We start from the raw sequence: 12231 nt of genomic DNA, 5'->3' as shown, positions 1-12231 counted from the left end.
TTTCCAGAAAATGAATGGTTCTTTAACATTGATAGGCACTGATTATATCAATGAACAAAATTAACAGCAACTGCACTGTTGTTGATTGTTATTGGTTTTTCCACATGTTATTATTTGCAGCTTCTGCAGCAACCCTGAAATCCTTTGGAGCCTGCAGAATGTATATTTCATTTACGCACACGAGTGGGTCACTAGAATCAATGATCACATTCTGTTTTCATAGCACAACGGATGATGCTAGTTTTGAAAGTTTTCTAGGACTGGCTTCTGAATAATCAAGAAGAAATCTTCTGGCATCTTCTTTAAGTCTCCTATCTGTTTATTCATAGCCTTTCTCTCATGTCTGTCCTCCACGGAGCTCAGAGAAACATCAACACACCATATATTGGGTGTGATCCTGGACTCATCGCTGAGCCTGGATCCCCAGGTTTCGGCGGTGACCAGGGGAGCATTCGCACAGTTAAGACTCGTGCGCCAACTGCGACCGTACCTTGGGAAGTCTGACTTGGCCACGGTAGTCCACGCTCTGGTTACATCCCGCCTTGATTACTGCAACGCTCTCTACGTGGGGTTGCCTTTGAAGACGGCTCGGAAGCTCCAACTAGTCCAACGGGCGGCAGCCATGGTACTAACAGGAGCAGGGCGCAGGGAGCATACAACTCCTCTGCTGTACCAGCTCCACTGGCTGCCGATTAGCTACCGGGCCCAATTCAAAGTGCTGGCATTGGCCTTTAAAGCCCTAAACGGTTCTGGCCCAACATATCTATCCGAACGTATCTCGACCTATCAGCCCACCAGGACCCTAAGATCTTCGGGAGAGGCCCTTCTCTCCATCCCGCCTGCTTCACAGGTGCGGCTGGCGGGAACGAGAGACAGGGCCTTTTCTGTGGTGGCCCCACGGCTTTGGAATGCCCTCCCTATAGAGATAAGATCAGCCTCCTCGCTGATAGTATTTCGGAAAAAACTCAAGACATGGATGTTTGAGCAAGCATTCGGCTAATCCGATGCGATGAAATCTCTGATCAAGGACTGGCAATCACAGACAACGAAATTGGATTATGATTTTAATTAAGAGATGCATTGGTCTGTATTGGTGGCCCAAAACTGTGTATTGTATATGCATGTGTTTTATATTTTTAATTGGAATATTGTTGTTTTTAAATGTTGTAAACCGCAATGAGTCGCCGTTTTAGGCTGAGATATTAGCGGTATACAAGTGTACTAAATAAATAAAATAAATAATAAATATATTTTACCTTGGAAAGAATCCTATAAATTAAGTGAGAAGAGCAAGTGATTGACCCAAGGTCTCTTAAAGTGTGAATGTCATAGTTGGTACTCAGATCCTCCTGATTCAAGTCCAGGATTAATCACATCAGTTCACTACGGGCCCTTCTGCACAGCCATGTAACCTAGAATATCAAGGCAGGAAATCCCACAGTATTTGCTTTGAACTGGAATATATGGCAGTGTGGACTCAGATAACCCTGTTCAAAGGAGATATTGTGGGATATTCTGCCTTGATATTCTGGGTTATATAGCTGTCTGGAAGGGCCCTACGTTGGTCAAAGTTCAAGTGATAGTACTCATTTTTGTTACATCTCAATACCAGTCCTCACAGGGGACATTTTGGTCATTTCCCTTCCACAAAAATTAGTCAAAATTAAAGACTAGGATGCATTTTAATATCTCATCTTCTGAGCTCAATATGAATTTCTTCCACTCAGGACATGACATATAGAAGAACACAAAACTGAAATGAATAAATGAATTCTGTTTGGAAGATAATAAACTGACTCTTGGGAACAAATAGTTCATCAATATAGCTTATTTTGAAAAGTAATTCTAGAATCAATTACCGGTAATGAAGTTGTCCAAATGTCTTGCATTTTTTAGTTGTGAAATGAATATTGATACTTTTAAAATCTTAAAATAGTCTCTATAGCTTACATCTATCTAGACCTAATGAATAAATGATAACTTAATATGTCAACAATTTGGTAAATTCCATTAATCCAGTGGGTCTACTGGAGTTGGGACTAACAATATATCTCTAAGAAATTTGTGTGTGTGCGTGTGCGTGTGTATAAAGAGAGAGAGAGAGAGGGAGGACATTTTATATTGTACTCATATCCTGGACTAATATTACAACTTAATTCTACACTCATCGAGAATGAAATTTGGAATTAAAAATGGTGTAAACCTTAGCTTAGCTGATATAAAACAAACTTATTACCATAATAGAAACATGTGCTAATTATGTTAACTGATGTGTAAAAGAGTGATAAAGCAATGTATGCTTGTTATTACCAACTATGCTGAAGAGAAAATTAGTGTTCACTTTTGTTTATTACACACATCTAGGCAAACTACTGTGACATGCAAATACAATTAGCAAGAAACCTAAAGCCAATAGCTCTGCATCATTAGGGATTATAGACTGGAGCATCCTCAATGTAATAACCAGAAAATGAAAGACTGTAGTGAAACAAATACTTCCAGTGGGGCACAATATGACAAAATAGTGTGAACATAAGTTAAGATGGATACGTTAATATATATACAGGATTGAGTCACTAATTTGATTTCAGAAATGACTGCAAACATTTTCCAAGATCTGAAACATGCATAAGAAACTAAAGCACAGGCAGGTCACAATTCAAGGGACTCATTCAATTTGTGACCTGCAACATAAGCTAAACATAGATCACCAGGAAATCAAACAAAACAGAAGCAAATTGTGTTTTGCATAATAGTACAATGAACAGGAAAGAGAATGAAACATCTACCAGACCAGTGGTAATATTGACATTGTCAAAACTTGTGCATGCCTGTTTTAGAATCTATTGCAGAATATATAGCTATACATTTCTTAATAGCTGTATGATCCGAGACAGTATTGCGTTTTGATGCTGTGTCAGCCATAATATATCATGCCAGGTGCAAATACATATCTGAATATTATAAAAGCATAAAGTATTAGGTGCTTTAATTTTATTTATTTATTTACATCAAATGCCATCTTTAGTGGTAAAATCTTTTCAGGGTACCTTATAATAGGAAATAATAACAATAACATAAACTGTTGAGATCCGTATGTCATGAAAGCCATTTTACCCTGAGTTTTGAACAGCTTCCAATTCTCAGATAGTTGGGAATTAGAAGGTCTAGTTTGTTGGTCTATAGTGTTTCCAGTTAAGTTAATTTGGGAAACTGAACATTCTGAGATTTAGGTCCACTGAGTTTTCCTCGAGTGGCCCTGATTTTGGAGGGCAGGGGAGAATGGGAGTAGTTTTAGACTGGAATAGCTAAAATGATTGTGAACCACAGTACACTGTCTAGATGAGTTACATGGTAAGTTATACAATGAGTAACTACTGGACTGTAAATGTATTATCAAACATGGCATCCCCCGCCCCTAATAAAAAAGGATTCGTAGTTCTCCAAGGGCGAGAGGCGAGAGATATCAGGATTGCTAAATGTCCATTGAATTCTATATGTGGAGTTTGTTTCAAAAAGGTACCAAATCCCCCAAAATTGAAAAATGAGTTATAGGTAGCAGCACTTTGTTGGCTAGAATACAGTATTGTGAACAGACCCAAACTATCAAACTGCATCTAATCATATCAGTACAGGGCTTGGAAAATTGCATTTTATAGCAAAGGAATGCATATCCTCAGCATGTTTTTGTCAGTTCCTTGAATTTTGTTCAGATGGATTTGGTACCTTTTCAAGCTCCTCATATAGGCTGGTGTACAACATATATTTACCAAGCTGAGTTTTAGCAGCTTTCAGATCCTATCACATCTCGCCTTTCTAAAGTTTAGGATAGAATGTAAATATGTGCAGATAGATAACAAGGGGCAACAACTGACTAGATGAACAAACACTTCTTGAGTCAATCATTGGCATATTAATCAGATAATAATGATCCTATTCGAACAGTTAGCACAGCGGGTTAAACTGATCTTGCTGATCGAAAGGTTGATAGTTCAAGCCCGGAATGGGGTGGGCACCCAACCGTCAGCCCAGCTTTTGATCACCTAGCAGTTCAAAGACAGTAATATGAGTAGATAAATAGGTAACAGAAATGTGAGTAGATAAATAGGTAGATTTGTCAGGGAGGTAATAAAAGGCACCCATGTGGACATGCCAGCAACTCGATTGGGAAAGTGTCTAAAGACAACAAAAGCTCCTCAGCATGGAAGATGGAGCGACAGCACACACACACACCCCATAGTGGCCAGAGTCAAGCACAGCCTCCAGATGCCAAAGATGGAAAAAGATGGGAAGTTGTATATGTATACTGTAATCTGCTCTGAGTCCCCTTCAGGAGATAGGATGGAATATAAAGTATATTATTATTGTTGTTGTTGTTGTATTATTATTATTATTATTATTATTATTATTATTATTACTATTATTATAGAACTTTATTTCCCACATTAGCTGACCAGATACCACTAAGAAGGAAACAGTATATGGAATCCTTTCTTTGCTCCTCCCCAGAAGCTGCAATTCTGTGGCCTAGTGTCTCTCAGCCTGAGGTTGCATATAGCCATCAAAAAGCACATTCCCTATGAATTTGTCTATAAGACTACAGCAAAAAGGAAAGGTTTCAGACCAGACATTTTGATTTATTTTCCATGTTAACACACAGATTTTCAAACCAGGAGACAAAAGTTATTAAACAATGATTTGGGGGGAACATAATGGTGCCAAGCAAATCCTGTGTAGGCCATGTCATTAGCAGTGTCCTGCTATCAAAAGCCCTTATCTATGGCTACCTGCATTACTTCATTTAGTAAACATATATTAAAAAGTCTCAAAGTTTGGATAGATATATATGGGAGAAGGCAGAATTGGAGAAGGCAGTATTTCAGCTTATCCGGTCGTAATTAATTTTTAGATAGCATTTTTAAATTGCGTCCTGGATATCTGGGAGCCAGCTTTTGGCTCCTAAGATCCATAGTGCAGTTGCCAAACAAAACCAATGACTTCAATAAAATGCACAAACACATACACACAATTCACAGGGATACCAACATGTGGGAGTTACTTTACCTTGTTTTATGACGAAACTGCCCGGGATGCAAAATTAAGCCCTGTGGGTTGGGTACAAGTGAGCCACACTTTGCCTATTCTTGAGAAGAGGTCACAGATGCAATTTCAAACAAAGTTGATTTGAACTTCTTCTAGTCACATAATTCATCTTTGTCTTTCCATCTATATCAGGTCCAGTGGATGTGACACCAACAGCACCTCTTACTTTGTCCACTTTCATCTATTTTATCTTTGTCCCCAAGTAAGTGGTTCAAGGCCACCATAGCACCCCATGCATCTGATGGAAAAGAAAGACAAAGCCGGATGTCATCCACATATTGGTTACAACTCATACCAGGTTTCCAGAAGATCTTTTCCAGCAGTTCCATGTACATATTAAGCAGCATGAAAGAAAGATGCAAACTTGGCATATTGCAAAGAAGGAGTGGCATGAGGATAAGCAGTAATTATCCAACACCACCTTCTTCAAACTGTCATTCAAACAGAAGCAGCACTATCCCTTGTACATCCAATCCAAACGGCCTGCCCAGAAGCATCTCATGATTTATTTTATCTAAAGCCAAGAGAATTTGAAGAGAAAGCAACAGAATAAAGTTCTCCTTGTTCTTTTCATGTATGACTGTGGTTTCTTAAGATGCTTTTGGCCTTTAACTCCCAGCAACCAAATAGCCAATTGTGAGGGAATAGAGCCAGCATGGTGTAGTGGTTTGGACTTTTTACAACTCTGGAAACCATAGTTAAAATTCCCACTCAGTCATGGAAACTCATGGGGTGACCTTGAGCAAGTCACATTCTCTCAGCCTCAGAAGAAGGCAAAGGGAACCCCCACACAAACAAATTTTGCCTAGAAAACTGCACTATACGGTCACTTTAGGTTGCCATAACTTAGAAACAACTTAAAGTCACACAAAAATTCAGAGTAATATTTCAACATCTGTAGAGCCACACATTGCGCATCCCAACTCTATTTATTCTGAAATTCGGCTACATTTGAGGAAGTTTTGTATTATAAGAACTCATCTACACTACAATTTGATGCAGTCTGAAACTGTATTATATGGTCAGGGTATATTCTATTTGTCAAGTGATGCTTCTAGACTTCCCTGCCTGCCTACAGAGGTTCTTTTCTCTTTATGTTAGCAGCAATGGCCGCCCAGCAAGTGCAGGGATTGTTTTCATCTTTCTCTCTTGCCAGTTCAGCCAACTCTGGGTACACCTACGCCAAGCAGGGGGCAACTTGGGCCCTCCAGGTGTTTTGGACTTCAACTCCCACAATTCCTAACAGCCTCGGGCCGTTTCCTTTTTCCCCTCAGTCGCTTAAGGGGAAAAGGCTGAGGGGGTAAAGGAAGGGGCCTGAAACTGTTAGGAATTGCGAGAGAAGTCCAAAACACTAGGAGGGCTCAAATTTGCCCATGCCTGATCTACACTGTAGAATGAGGGCCGTTTGTTGTCACTTTAACTGCTATGGCTCAATGCCATTGAATCCAGGGATTTGTAGTTAGGAGGCAGGAGCACTCTTTAGCAGAGAAAGGCCTTTGAAAATTCTAACTCCCATGATTCTGCAGCACTGAGCCATGGCAATTGAAGTGGTGCCAACTGCCTTAATTCTGCATTGTAAACCAGGCATGGGCAAACTTGGGTCCTCCAAGTGTTTTAGACTTCAACTCTCACCATTCCTAACAGCCTCAGGCCCCTTCCTTTCCCCCCTGAGCCGCTTAAGCAGCTGAGGGGAAAAAGGAAAGGGCCTGAGGCTGTAAGGAATGGTGGGACTTGAAGTCCAAAACACCGGGAGAGCCCAAGTTTGCTGTGCCTGTTGTAGACGCACCCAGTTGTTTAAACTTGCAAGAGGGGGGAGAAGGGTACCACCCCTGCTTTCTTGGCAATCTTCCTTGGCATTCAGTGCAAGTGATGTCTAGTCATCAGCTTTCCTTCTATAGTTAAGATGCTGTAATGGTGTTGATTTATGCAAACCAGGCAGATGCAAACACTGTCATTCAAAGCAGGGCTGGGGCTTTCCACAGCAAGGCTACTCTAGGACTTTGAGCCTGCCGACTGTAAACATTTATCACGTGCTTTTTGCTCAGTGACCCAGAAGGAGCAGGAAGCTCTTCTGGAGCTCTTTAAAAGCCTCCCTGAGAGGGACAGGTGGCAATCCCTGTGACCTTAGGTGCATCTACACTGTGGAATCAATGCAGTTTGACACCGCAACTGTGATGGCTCAATGGCTATAGAGTTCTGGGATTTGTAATGGAGTGAGGCCCCAGTGCTCTTTGGCAATGTTTCTCAACCTGGAGGTCGGGACCCCTGGGGGGGGGGGGTCGCAAGGAGGTGTCAGAGGGGTCACTAAAGACCATCAGAAAAAACAGTATTTTTCTGTTGGTCATGGGAGTTCTGTGTGGGAAGTTTGGCCCAATTCTATCATTGGTGGGGTTCTGAATGTTCTTTGATTAACTATAAACAGTGTTCACATTTGGGCATATTGAGTATTTGTGCCAAGTTTGGTCCAGATCCATTATTATTTGAATCCACAGTGCTGTCTGGATGTAGGTGAACTACAACTCCAAAATTCAAGGTCAATGCCCACCAAACCCTTCTAGTATTTCCTGTTGGTCATGGGAGTTATGTGTACCAAGTTTGGTTCAGTTCCATTGTTGGTGGAATTTAGAATGCTCTTTGATTGTATGTGAAATATAAATCCCAGGAATTACAACTTCCAAATGACAAAATCAACCCCTTCCCCCCCCCCCCAACCCCACCAGTATAATATATATCTACAGTTATGAACTAGCAACAAAAATAATTTTATGGTTGGGGGTCACCACAACATGAGGAATTGTAATAAGAGGTTGAGGAATACTCTTCTACCAATTATGACACTGTAATTGTATTGATTTATGCAAACCAGGCAGGTGCAGACACTGTCATTCAAAGCAGGGCTGAGGCCTTCCACAGGGTGGCTACTCTGGGACTTTGAGCCAGCCGACTGTAAACATTTATCATGTGCTTTTTGCTCAGCTACCCAGAAAGAGCAGGAAGCACTTCTGGAGCTCTTTAAAAGCCTCGCTGAGGGGGTCAGGCTACAGTCCCTGCGACTGGGTGAAACCTACACTGTGGAATCATAGAGTCATAGAGTTGGAAGAGACCTCGTGGGCCATCCAGTCCAACCCCCTGCCAAGAAGCAGGAAAACTGCATTCAAAGCACCCCTGACAGATCGCCATCTAGCCTCTATTTAAAAGCTTTGAAAGAAGGAGCCTCCACCACACTCTGGAGCAGAGAGTTCCACTGCTGAACGGCTCTCAGAGTCAGGAAGTTCTTCCTAATGTTCAGGTGGAATCTCCTTTCTTGTAGTTTGAAGCCATTGCTCTGCATCATAGTCTCCAGGGCAACAGAAAATATGCCTGTTCCCTCCTCCCTGTGACTTCCCCTCAAATATTTATCCATGGCCCTCATCATGTCTCCTCTCAGCCTTCTCTTCTTCAGGCTAAACATGCCCAGTTCTTTAAGCCGCTCCTCATAGGGCTTGTTCTCCAGACCCTTGATCATTTTAGTCGGCCTCCTCTGGACACATTCCAGCTTGTCAATATCTCTCTTCAATTGTGGCGTCCAAAATTGGACAAAATATGCGGTTTAACACCGCTTGTACTGCAATGGCTCAATGGCTATAGAGAAGGGACCTCAAATTAAGGCCCGGGGGCCGGATATGGCCCTCCAAGGTCATTTACCTGGCCCTCGCTCAGGGTCAACCTAAGTCTGAAACGACTTGAAAGCATACAATAACAACAATCCTATCTCATCAGCCAAAAGGCTCACACTTCCCACTGAAATACTAATAAGTTTATATTTGTTAAAAATGTTCTTCATTTTTAATTATTGTATTGTTTTTAAGTGTTTTTGCACTACAAATAAAATATGTGCAGTGTGCACAAATTCATTCCTGTTTTGTTTTTGTTTTTCAAATTATAATCCGTCCCTCCAACAGTTTGAGGGACTGTGACCTGGCCCTCTGTTTAAAAAGTTTGAGGGCCCCTGCTTTCGAGTCCTGGGATTTGTAATGGAGTGAGGCTAAAGCCCATCCAACTCCCACGACGGTGTGGCAGGCGAAGCGGTGCCAGAGGGAATTCCTCCTCCGGTGCAGGATGAAGCGGTTTGGGGAGCGCGCGTTTGCCGCAGCCGCCAATGAAAACGAAGCGGGCCCTGTCCAAATGACAGGCGGATTTCGCATTGGGAACTGCGGCGGATCAGAACGGGGAGGGGAGGGAAGGGGAGTGGGGCCGGGGGCCAGGGGTGCTTGGAAAGGAGCAGAAGGTGCAGTCACACCGCATTTCATCTCTTAGCGGGGCAAGAGGGCAGGCAGGGATGCAGAGAGCGGAGGGAGAAGTTTCCCTTCCTGCTTTGGGCAAGCGGCGGCACTGGACAGACTTACCAGGAGGCCGGCAAATCACTGGAGGGGGGAGCCTTCCTTTACCTTGCCAGGAAGGGAGCCCTCCCCGGGCTCAGCGCTTGGCCGCCACTGCAGCTGCGGGGCTGGAGGGAGAGCCAAGTCCCCTTTGGGGAGCCCTCGCCTCCGCATGGCCCTCCTTCCCTCCCCCCGGCGCTTTGCTCCGGCGCTGCCCCTCTTTGCATGGGAACCCCGGCCCTGGCTCCCAAAGGCACTCTCGCCCCTTTCGGGCTCATTCACAACCCCGCTGGCCCGGCGGGAGGGAACGGACAGGGCGCTTGACCAATCGGGAGCCAGACTCGCCGCCCGGCTTGGTGGGAAGGCCAATAGCAGGGCAGCGGGGGACGCCGGGCAAACCAATGGAGGAAGCGTGCGGGGGGAGGGAAGGTGGGAGCAGACCCTCCAAGAGAGACAGGCACAGGTAGGGACCCAAAGGCAGTTCACCGCCAGGGCAGGTTGGCCTCAGTCCCGCAGCCCTGGCCTCCCATCCCTCCCGCCTTCATTTAGCCTGCCTATGGGATCTCTTGGCGTGGTGGAGAAATGCAATAAATTACATAAGATGAAGCTTCCAACAGACCTCACAACTTCTGAGGATGCCTGCCATAGGCGAAACGTCAGGAGAGAATGCTTCTGGAGCATGGCCATACTGCCCGAAAAACTTACAACAAGCCAGTGGTTGCGGCCATGAAAGACTTCGACAATACATTGAAATAAAATATGTAATAAAATATATAATACTTTGTATACACTTCTCACAATTTTATCTGCTTTTCCCAACAATTTTGATTTGGCACAATAAAAATTTATTTTAAAATACTAATTAGTAATGTTTATTATTAGTATTAGTCAATATTAGTACTTACTTACTTAGGCAATCCCTCCTTGTCCAAGTAGGATTGTTTTCCAAGTGCGGTGTACTGGCGGTGAGTCCGTAGGTGACTATGGAGCCCAATTCTTGATCTGCATTTTTGCCCGCAGTGAGGCATTGGTTTCCAGGTGGAAGGCGGTCCCGGACAGGGTTGGCTTGACGCGCCTTCCTCCTGGCACGTTTCTCTCTTTCACCCTCCATTCGTGCCTCTTCAAATTCTACAGCATTGCTGGTCACAGCTGACCTCCAGCTGAAGTGCTCAAGGGCCAGGGCTTCCCAGTTCTCAGTGTCTATGCCTGAGTTTTTAAGGCTGGCTTTGAGCCCATCTTTAAATCTCTTTTCCTGCCCACCAACATTCCGTTTTCCATTCTTGAGTTCGGAGTAGAGCAACTGCTTTGGGAGACAGTGGTTGGGGATCCGGACAACGTGGCCGGTCCAGCAGAGTTGATGGTGGAGGACCTTCACTTCAGTGCTGGTGGTCTTTGCTTCTTCCAGCACACTGACATTTGTCCACTTGTCTTCCCAAGAGATTTGCAGGATTTTTCAGAGGCAACGCTGATGGAATCGTTCCAGGAGTTGCATGTGATGCTTGTAGACAGTCCATGTTTCGCAGGCGTATAGCAGGGTTGGGAGGACAATAGCTTTATAAACAAGTACCTTGGTATCCCTATGGATGTCCCAGTCCTCAAACACTCTCTGCTTGATTCGGAAAAATGCTGCACTTGCAGAGCCCAGGCGGTGTTGTATTTTAGTGGAGAGGTGGCTGCCAAGGTAGTGGAAATGGTCAACATTTTCTAATGTTACACCATTAAACTGTATTTCTGGCACTGGAGAGGGACTGGCTGGTGACTGCTGGAAGAGCACTTTGGTTTTCTCAATGTTCAATGACAGACCAGGCTTCTCGTATGCTTAGTAAATATTAGTATTTTATTAGTATTAGTATTAGTTAGCCTGGGCTAACAGCGGGAGCTGACCCTTCTCTCTGGATTCGAACCTCTAACCTTTTGGTCAGCAAGTTCAGCAGCTCAGCTGTTTAACCCGCTGTGCCACGGGGCTCCTTTTAGTATTTAAATACTAGTAAATATTAGTATTTAAATACTTATAGGAGCCCCTGTGGCACAGTAGGTTAAACAACTGAGCTGCTGAACTTGCTGACCAAAAGGTGGAGATTTGAATCCAGGAAACACGGTCAGCTTCCGCTGTTAGCCCCAGCTTCTGCCAACCTAGTAGTTTGAAAACATGCAAATGTGAGTAGATCAATCGGTACTGCTTCTAAAGGAAGGAAATGGTGCTCCATGCAGTCACATGATCTTAGAAATGTCTATGGACAACACCAGCTCTTTGGCTTAGAAATGGAGATCAGCACCACTCTCCAGAGTAGAACATGACTAGACTTAATGTCAGAGGAAACCTTTACCTATTTAATGTACTTTTGATTCTGCCATCAAAGTTCCAGCAAAGAGTAATTAATATTAAATATTACTAACCAAATTGCTAAATCAAAATATTAAAGAATAGCACTTTGATTCTGCAATAAAACTGAACTCTTTAATACTCTTTAGTTTTGCAGTTAAGTTAATAACAAAGATTGCTGTTCTTTCAAAGGGGACAACATTTCAGAGACATCAGTTTGTTTGCTTATTTACTTTATTTTTATCTCACCTTTCTCCCAATACAGGGACTTAAAGTGGCTAAAATTAAATATGGCAATGCAAATTTTCAAAATTTAAATTGATTAAAATTCAAGTATAAAAGTAAAAAACAAATCATTTGTCTCTTTGTCTCATTAAACCGTTAAAGACAAAAATATTAAAATACATTATAAAGTCCCAATCGCACCACCGTCAACCCCTTTACTGA

The 12231-nt window shown here is 43.1% G+C and overlaps 1 protein-coding gene across 2 annotated transcripts in view; it reads right to left on the bottom strand.

Moving 5' to 3' along the window:
- Nucleotides 1-9742, bottom strand: part of FMN1 (formin 1) — a 190066-nt gene extending 180324 nt beyond the window's left edge. For both annotated transcript variants that reach the window (XM_060760044.2, XM_060760052.2), the window contains exons 1-2: nucleotides 9489-9742; nucleotides 5065-5341 (exon numbers count right to left, since the gene is read on the bottom strand). The gene's annotated coding sequence lies outside the window, so the exon portion shown is untranslated. The remainder of the gene's footprint in view (nucleotides 1-5064; nucleotides 5342-9488) is intronic.
- Nucleotides 9743-12231: the final 2489 nt, after the last annotated feature.

The sequence above is a fragment of the Anolis sagrei genome, chromosome 1, assembly GCF_037176765.1.
Source record: "Anolis sagrei isolate rAnoSag1 chromosome 1, rAnoSag1.mat, whole genome shotgun sequence".
Lineage (NCBI taxonomy): Eukaryota > Metazoa > Chordata > Lepidosauria > Squamata > Dactyloidae > Anolis > Anolis sagrei.
The sequence above is the reverse complement of the archived record's forward strand: the minus strand, read 5'-3'. Positions and strand labels throughout refer to the sequence as shown.